Below are 9,792 nucleotides of genomic sequence, written 5' to 3'. Positions count from 1 at the left end.
TCTATTCCCAATGCTTAATAACAATTTTGTGAATTCCCTTCACTCTCAGCATGAAAGTCTGTACCATAACTGCAATGAAATGAAGAAGGCCCCAGAGCTGCACGTCACAGATCCTTTATTTTCCTCTCCAATCCTATGCCTTCCTACACTTTAGAGCAGTGTGTACTCTGGCAAGACATGTGTGTCTACATTTATCACTCTCTACTCAAATCACCATCACCCAGAGAGAGGCAATGTAGAGTAATAGCATAAGCACAGTATCAGGATCACAGGACTGAGGTTCAAGTCATGGCTTTACCATATATAATCTTTGGCAAATTATTTAACTCCTCTGGGTCTCATTTTTTTCATCTCTGAAATGAAAAAGGCGGATTAAAAGATCTCTAAATTCCTTGTGATGAGAACAAAATGACACTTAAGGGGAAAAAAAACACATAGGATCCAAGCATTGAAATAAAAGATCTAAAGGAAAGCTATAAAAACTTCAGTCATTCATCATGTGAAAAAGGAAACTGAAGGACAGTTTTAATGAAGGCCACAAGGTTCATAAAGGGACTATTGGTTTGTTGGTGTTTGTCACATTCAGAAAAATAAAGAATAAAAAGTATTTTTTAAATAAAGAGCTTATTAAATTTGTAAGGTGGATGAACTGACCTATAGGGCCATTCCTTAGAGTAAACACAGATATTCCCTGCCTGATCATTATGTAACCTTAGGGAGACCCTGCTTCTAGACATGCATGACTGAGAAGTTTATTCTGTGTGATGACTGAGTCCTCTTATTGTCTGCTGAGCCAGAAGAGCTGATGACTTGGTGGATAAACTTAACAAGGATGTTTCAGAGGCAACTCAAACCTGCTTCTGAGAGCTAACTGAAATTTTCATTGGGAGTGTTTACACCTCAGAAATCAGCATTCACTACAAAACAGGGCTTAATTAATTGGTTTGATTGTCTACACTTACTAGTTTGTTGACTGTCTATAATGTCAATAACACAGATTAAAGTTAAAAGTATGTTGCATGCATTTTCTCCTTGAGAGTTTGATTTTTAAAAATTTACCAGTACACCCTTCTATTGTTCCACAAACATTGCTTGAGCTCAGGAATACAGTAGAAGGCTCAGGGAATAAAGTCATCACCAGACTGGAGATTTGGTAACTTATGTTCAGTCATTTCAATCGTGTCTGATTCTTCATGACCCTATTTGAGGTTTTCTTGGCAGAGATATTGACGTGGTTTGGCATTTCCTTCTCCAACTCATTTTACAGATAAGGATACGTAGAAAAAGTAGTAAACAAAGAGAATCTAGATACATTTATTAGCCAAATGAATCTAGAAAATAACAATCAGTTGGTTGAGGAAAGGTTCTGTGGAATAGTACCCATAGTTGCAGTGCTTTGGACACTTGATGAATATCATGTTATCATAACGTTATAACTTCCAAAAAAACCTTTCAAATGCACATCACCTATAGTTATGAAGATTGATGACACAGGAGAAAAGTGATAGTTTAATGAACCTTTATCAAGGAGTGTGCTGGTAAATGCTTAACAATTGGTTCTAGGTGGGGTGAATATATGCATCACTTTCTTAAGTCTAGATAGTTTTAAAAAAATAATAAATCAAACCCTGGTTTGTAGGGTTTGCCAATTTTCAAAATGTAGATAAACACACTGAGAATTTACCAATTGGCTCTCACAAGTAGGTCCAAAATGGCTCCAGCACATTCTTGCCTTTACCTTACATGATTAGTTGAAGTAACATTTCAATCAGCTCCTCTTCATTTAGTCCCACCACTACTTGAAACATGAATCTAATCTGCAATAAAACTATCACTAAAACTAAGAAATGATAATCCACTTTTTGACCAAGGACCTCCAGGGAAGAAAAGTTCAGCACCTCCTCAGGCAGCCCATCCATGTGTTTTTAACAGAAACAATCATTAAGACATTTCCCTTTATTTGAATTCTGACTTCCACCCATTTAGCTTTAATCTATTTCCCCTTGGTCAAGCAAAGTAAGTCTAAGGCCTCTTCTTATGACAGAATTTAAAATATTTGAAAATAGTTATCATATCCTCACTATTGTTCTTCTGTAAGCTAAACACCTCAATATTCTTCAAATAATCCTTCTACAGTGTGGTTTTGAATCCCATTCTACTCCACCATGATTTTGGTCACTCTCATTCTACCTTTTCAAAGGTTTCTCTAAAGAGTGGTACCCAGAACTGGACATGATCCTCCAGATGGGATCTGCCTAGGCCAAACTATCACCTCACTCTAGGCAAATGTCTAGTACTTCTATTAATTCAGCCTAAAGTCACAGTTTGGGGAGTCAATCTAGACTTACATCTCAGTGAATTTGGCTCCTTTTATAGAGGGAGGCTCCTTTCAAACATTCCAGGGTCATCAATAAAACAATAGGGAGAGATCAATGGATTTAAAGGGCAGGCTAGCTATTTAAGACATCTAAGGACAAAGCTATTCCTCAAATACTTGAATCACCCAAAATTTTTTTTCCATAATTATTGTTACCATGGTACAAAGCGGAGTGTTTCAGTAATTCAGCCAGAGTAGCGCTGAAATGCTACTTGTACTAGTAGAGAGAAATTATGGATCCCAGTTTTTAGTGGGAAGGAATGTTAACTCAAGATCAACCTTAGGTACTTGGTAGTGTGTTTATCCAATTTAAACTATCTCTCTCTCTGCCCTCTCTCCTTCAAAGAAAATTCTGGAAGCCATATTGGAAGAAAATGTCAGCAGCCTTTTGGCTGGTTTGGTTCCTTCTGATGAGATAGGCAGAAAAGAGTATATCCAATTTACAGTATTCACACTACTGTTGGCAAAACCCACTTTTTTAAGGAACTTCAATCTTATTTTGAAGTACCTCCAAAATAGAGAAGAGTAGAAGCCCACTCAGAGAAAAGTAGAAGCTCACAAACCAAAAGGATTGTTTTTTCCTTCTCTCCCAACTCTCCAGTCCTTTCAAAGTCAGAATGGAGAATAACTCCTACAGCTGAATATCACAGTTTACAGAAATGTATTGCTTTGAAGAAGGTCTTGAATATTGCTGCTTTTATTTTATTATTTCTCAGACAATAGATAATGAGATTCAGCATAGGGGTCACTACTTTATAGGACAGTGAAAGCATCAGATTTGGACTAAAAATAGATGAGTCTAAGAGATCCATACACTATGACAAGATAGGAAGAGCAGGTAGAGAAGGCTTTGCATTTTCCCTCAGCTGAGGGCACCCTGAGGATGGCAGCAACAACGTGGTCATAAAAGTTTAGGATAAAGAGACAAGGTGTCATGATGAATACAATGGTTCCTATAATAGCATAGACCTCTAAAAGTGTTATGTCTCCATAGACCAAGTCGCAGCACAGGTAGGCCATCACACACGCACACACACAGAAATGGTAGCTATGGGAAAACCCAATATACTTGAAGCAGCAGCCAGACTGACAAAGGACTTGAGATTCATGATGACTGGGCAGCACGGGGGATCATAGCTGACCCCATAGAGGTCTTTTGCCATTGTTTCCAGAAAGCAGCACTCTGAGACCCCAAAGAAGAAGAAATACATCTGAGTGGCACAGCTAAGAAAGGAAGTAGTTGTATCATGAACCAATAGGGTCCCCAGCATCTTGGGTACAATGATCATATTAAAGCCAATCTCTAACACAGAAAGATCCCTGAGGAAGAAGTACGTGGGACAGTGCAAGGCTGAGTCAGCAGTAGTCACCACTATAATGAGAATGTTGCCCAACAAGGTGACAAGTTGAATGGTGAGAAGGAGTACAAAGATCAGGAGTTGGAGCTCAAGTTGTAGGGCAGAGAAACTCAGGAGGACAAATTCATCCACTGTTGTCCAATTCTCTTCAGTCATTGGAACAGAGATTGCTCCCAAGCTACAGATAGAGACAGATAAGTTTTTACTGGAAAAAGCAGAGTCTAGTTTCCCAATTGAGAATTCTCTGCTGTACCCCAGGGAGTAGATGGGAGGACAAGAAGATCTTGGTTAGAGGAAGAAGGTCCCCAGTACAGCAAAAGACTGAGGACACAAGCAAAAAAACCTATAGATTGAGCTCTGAGACAGGGCTGGGTCAACCTTTGGAACAGTGTAGCTTACCCATTATGAACACAAAAAAGGTAAGAATTGCTGTCTTGGGTCTATCCCACCCAGGATTTGTTCTTTTGGAGGAATCACTAAAGAACGTGGAGGGCAAAACACTGTAGAGCAGAATTGAGTGATAGGCTTGAATCCTGGTTAGCTATATGGCTATAGGAAAGTGCCTCGGCCTCTCTGAGTCTCTTATTATCTTTAAAATTAGAATAATCATATTTGTGCCATCTACCCCCAGAAGATTGTTGTGAGGAAAGTGATTTGTAAAATGTAAAGAACTATACAAATGTCAACTATTCTAAAGGACAATATCAACTCTGATACTAGCTGTGTGCTGATGAATTAGCCTTTTCACTTTTCTAATCCTCTATTTCCTCACTAGTAAAACAAGGCTGGTGAGAGGCAGCATGATATAGAAAATAGAAGGCTAGTTATGGAATCAGGAATACCTGTGTTGAAGTCCTGCTTCTGAAAGTACTGTATGCCCATGAGCAAGTCATCTAACCATTCCTTATACAAGGCAGCTCTGTTAGACTATGAATTAGAGATGAATTACTGAATTGCACTGGTAGGGGAAGTTCACCCTGGAGTTTGTTCCCTGGAGCAACTCAGTCACAGATTTGGGCCTCTTACCTCCATCAAATGGGGATACTAATATTTCTATGAACTGATCAGGTTTGGGTTAGCTGAGGTGACTTCTGTGGTCTTTTCCAATATTAGGATTCTGTGATTCCATGACTTAAGAAAGATAAAATAAGTCTAGAGCAAAAAAACAGTCTCCTTTGTGCTCCACCAACACAGAAATCTTAAGAAGTCCATGAGTAAATATAGGAATATTATAAATATATACTTATTAGAAATGGACAGCTAGACATGGTGAACCAATACCTAATATCAGCTACCAAGGAAGCTGAGGCTAATTGATCTCTTGAATTTGGGAATTCTGAGCTACAGTGTATATGCTAATCAGGTGTCCTCATTAAGTTTAGCATTGATATGGTGGGCCCCAAGGAATAAGGGATCACCAAGTTTCCTAAGAAGAGTGAACTGGCCCAGGCTGTAACCAGAGCAAGTCAAAGCTCCCATGTAGATCTGTAGTGGGATTGGGACTATACCTCCAGCCTGAATACATATACATATACATATACATATACATATACAGTCACCTCATGAATTGCAAAGTTGATTTAAGGACTGAATTAATGCTCTTTCCCTGGTTGTTAAAATTGCCGGTTATGGTTCTTAACATTGCAATCAGTTCATAGAACTGATTTTGATACTTTAAAATAACTATGCTTTCATTAGTATGGGTATTCCATCCATAGAGGTAGATAACAATTCAAGTGGATTCAATTAAACATAATAAGTCAATTGACAAGCATTAATTAAGAAAACAAGATGCAGAGCCATGGTGGCAGAATGGAGAAGTGCTCAGTTGAGCTTTCCCAAATTCTCCTCCCAATAACTCTAAAATGATGCCTCAAATTGAATTCTGGAGTGACAAAACCAACAAAAGGCCAAGTAAAATAATATTCTAGCCCAAGATAACTTAGGAGGTCAGATAGTAAAGGTCTGTCTCACTGTGGGGTGATCAGCTTGGAACTCAGGTCAGACCATGCAGAGTGGTGCATTACAGTGCCAGAAGCAGGCCTTGGAGGCAGCTGCATTGGTGGCAGCAGCAGCTCCAGTAGATCTCAGCCCATGAACAGTGGGGGAGGGGAAATAGGAACACTGGTCAAAAGAAAATTGCAGAGGACCCTTTGCTGGCACTGGGTTCAGGACTAGAAAAGTTCTAGGTCACTGTCCCAGGGCCAAAAAGGACAATAGCCCTTGTGGTTGCAAGGGAACAGGGTCATGGTAGTGTTTCCAGGGCAGAGAGGAGTACTTATGGTCACTCATGAGGGAATAAAGACCCTGGCCTCAATTCCAAGACAAAAGGGAGTAATAGCAATTGTGGTTACAAGAGAATGGGGAACCTGGTCACAGTGCCAGGGCCAGGAAGAATGCTAGTACTGATGACTACAGGGAAACTAGGTCCTTTTCTGGTAAAGACTAGAGCAAAGGATAGGACAGCAGTGACCACATATCTCCTCGGTTCATGCCACCTTGAAAGCACCAAAATCCTATAGATCCTCAGAGCCAGCTCTAAAAACATCAGCAAGAAAGGCCTAAACCTTGGGACAGTGCCACCTCCATCCCAGAAGCAGAGCCCAACTTTAATATAAAGTTAAAAGTTAAGAAATAGACTGGAAAAATGAGCAAACAAACAAAAAAAGAACCTGACCATAACAAGTTAGTTTAATGACAGGAAAGATTAAGACACAAACTCAGAAGAAGACAATGATGTCAAAGCTGCTATAAGCAAAGCCTCAAAAAAAATTGTGAATTGGATACAGGCCTTACGAGAATTCCTAGAAGAGCTCAAAAATGATTTTTACACCAAATAAGAGAGGGGAAGAGAGGTGGTGCAGTGGAGAAAGCACCAGCCCTGGAGTCAGGAGGACCTGAGTTCAAATCCAGCCTCAGGCACTTGACACTTACTAGCTGTGCGACCCTGCACAAGTCACTTAACCCCAATTGTCTAGCCAAAAAAAAAAATCAAATAAGAGAAGAAGAAGAAAAGAAAATAAATGAGAATGGTGTAAGAAAATTGTGAAAAGAAAGTTAACAGCTAGGTAAAAGGGGCACAAAACAATAATAAAGAAAATAACACCTTAAAAAACAGAATTGGCCAAATGGTAAGAAGAAGCACAGAAATCCACTGAAGAAAAGAGCGCTTTGAAAAGCAGAATAGACCAAATGGAAAAGAGGTCCAAAAATCCATTGATGTAAAGAACTCCTTAAAAAGTAAAGTTGGCAAAATGGGTGGGGGGGGTACAAAAACTCACTGAAGAAAATAATTCATTAAAAATTAAAATTGGGCAAGTAGAAGCTGATGACTACATGAGACACCAAGAAACAATAAAGCAAAATCAAAAGAATGAAAAAATAGAACATGAACTATCTCATTAGAAAAAGAACTGACTTGGAAAATAAATTGAAGAGAGATAATTTAAGAATTCTTGGACTATCTAAAAGTATGATTTTAAAAAAAAGAATCCAAATATCATATTTCAAGAAATTATCAAGGAAAACTGTTCTGATATCCTAGAACCAGAAGGTAAAATGGAAATTGAAAGAATCCACCAATCACCTTCTGAAAGAGATTCCACAATGAAAACTCCCAGGAAAATTATACTCAAATTCCAGAGCTTCCGGGTAAAAAAGAAAACATTGTAAGCAGCCAGAAAGAAACAGTTCAAATAACATGGAGCCATAGTCAGGATCACACAGGATTTAACAGCTTCCACCCTGGATCAGAGGGTTTGGAATATTATAAGCCAGAAGGCAAAGTAGCTAGAATTACAACCAAAAATAACCTATTCAGCAAAACTGAGTAGAGTCCTTCAGGAGAAAAAAAAGATATTTAATGAAATAGAGGACTTTCAAGCATTCTTGATGGAGACCAGAGTTGAATAGAAAATTTAACTTTCAAATACAAGACTGAATCAAGAGAAATATAAAAAAGGTAAATATGAAGGATAAATCATGAGGGAATCAATAAGGTTAAAATGTTTATATTCCTATGTGGGAAGATTGTAACTTCTAAGAACTTTGTCATTATTAGAGCAGTTAGAAGGAGAATATATAGACAGAGGGACTAGGTGTGAGTTGACCATGATGAGAAGATATCAGAAAAATAAAAATAAGGGGTAAGAAAGAGGAATACATTGTGAGAAGGGGGTAGGGAGAGGAAGAACGAGGAAAATTATATCACATAAGAGATTTGAAAGAGCTTTTCTAATGGACGGCAAAATGGGGGTGGTGGGAATTACTTGATCCTTAATCTCTTTGGAATTGGCTCAAAGAGGGAATAACATACATCCTCAGTTGGGTATAATAATCTGCCTTACCCTATAGGGAATTAGAAGAGAAAGAGGACAAAGGGAGGAGGATAAAAGAAGGAAGAGCAGATTAAGGGAGGTAGTAATGAGAAACAAACCAGATTTTTGAAGAGACAGGATTAAAAAAAGAGCGAGATAGAAGGATAAAGAAGGTGGAAATAGCATGAGAATAAATACAGTTAATAAACATAACTGTAAATGTGAATGGGATGAACTTACCAATAAAATGGAAGCAGATAGCAGAATTGATTAAAAACCTGAATCCAACAATATGTTGTTTACAAGAAATACACTTGAAACAGAGAGACACACAAAGAATTTTTTAAAAGAGATGAGCAGGATCTACTATGCTCCAGCTGAAGTTAAAAAAAAAAGCAGAGGTAACAATCAGCATCTCAGAGAAAGCAAAAGCAAAAATAGATTTAATTAACAGAAATAAGCAGGGAAACTACATTTTTCTAAAAGGTGCCATAGACTATGAAGTAATATCAATATTAAACATATATACACCAAATGGCATAGCATCTAAATTCTTAAAGGAAAAGTTAAATGAGTTACAAGAGGAAATAGAAAGTAAAACTATACTAGTGGGGGACTTCAACTTTCCCCTCTCAGAACTAGATAAATCTAACCATAAAATAAACAAGAAAGAAGTTTAAGGAGATAAATAAAACTTTAGATAAGTTAGATATGACAGACCTCTAAAGAAATTGAATGGAAATAGAAAGGAGTATGCCATTTTCTCAGTGGTACATGGCATGTTCACAAAAAAATTGACCATGAATTAGGGCATAAAAATCTCACAACCAAATGCAGAAAAGCAGAAATATTAAATACATCCTTTTCAGACCATAATGCAAAAAAAAATATTCAATAAAGGCCTGTGGAAACAGATTTAAAATTAATTGGAAACTAAATAATTGAATCAGAAGAGTGAGTGTGTCAAAGAACAAATCATAGAAACAATCAATAATTTCATTAAAGAGAATGACAACAATGAGACAATATAGCAAAATTTATGGGATGCAGCCAAAGCAGTACTTAGGGGGAAATTTATATCTCTAAATGCTTACATCAATAAAATAGAGAAAGAGCAGATCAATGAATTGGGCATATGGCTAAAAAAAAACAGAAACTAGAAAAAGAACAAATTAAAAATTCCCAATTAAACATCAAATTGGAAATCCTGAAAATTAAAGGAGAGATTAATAAAATCGAAAATAAGAAAACTATTAAACTAATCAATAAAACTAGGAGCCAGCATTATGGGAAAAAAGAATAAGCTAGATAAGCCATTGGCTAATTTGATTAGAAAAGAGAAAAGAAAACCAAATTACTCATATTAAAAATGAAAAGGGTGAATTCATCACCAATAAAGATAAAATTAAAGCAATTATTCAGAGCTATTTTGCCCAATTATATAGCATTAAATCTGATAGTCTAAGTGAAATGGATAAATATTTACAAAAATACAAATTGCCCAGCTTAACAGAAGAGGAAATAGAATACTTAAATAACCCCATGAGGGCAGGGGCAGAGAATTGAACAAGCCATCAATGAACTCCCTAGGGAAAAATCCCCAGGACTGGATGGATTCACGAGTGCATTCTACCAAACATTTAAAGAACAATTAATTCCAACACTATATAAACTATTGGGGGTGAGGGGAAATAGGCTAAGAAGGAGTCCTACTAAATTCCTTTCCCAACACAAATATGGC

General features: G+C 37.4%; 1 pseudogene; it reads right to left on the bottom strand.

Annotated features, from left to right (window-relative positions):
* Window positions 1–3,021: 3,021 nt before the first annotated feature.
* On the bottom strand, window positions 3,022–3,891 carry LOC114046823 (annotated as a pseudogene).
* Between the last annotated feature and the right edge of the window lie 5,901 nt (window positions 3,892–9,792).

This window comes from Vombatus ursinus, unplaced genomic scaffold (genome assembly GCF_900497805.2).
Source record: "Vombatus ursinus unplaced genomic scaffold, bare-nosed wombat genome assembly UNPS02014786.1, whole genome shotgun sequence".
Classification (NCBI taxonomy): Eukaryota; Metazoa; Chordata; class Mammalia; order Diprotodontia; family Vombatidae; genus Vombatus; species Vombatus ursinus.
This window is presented reverse-complemented; position numbering and strand designations above follow the sequence as displayed.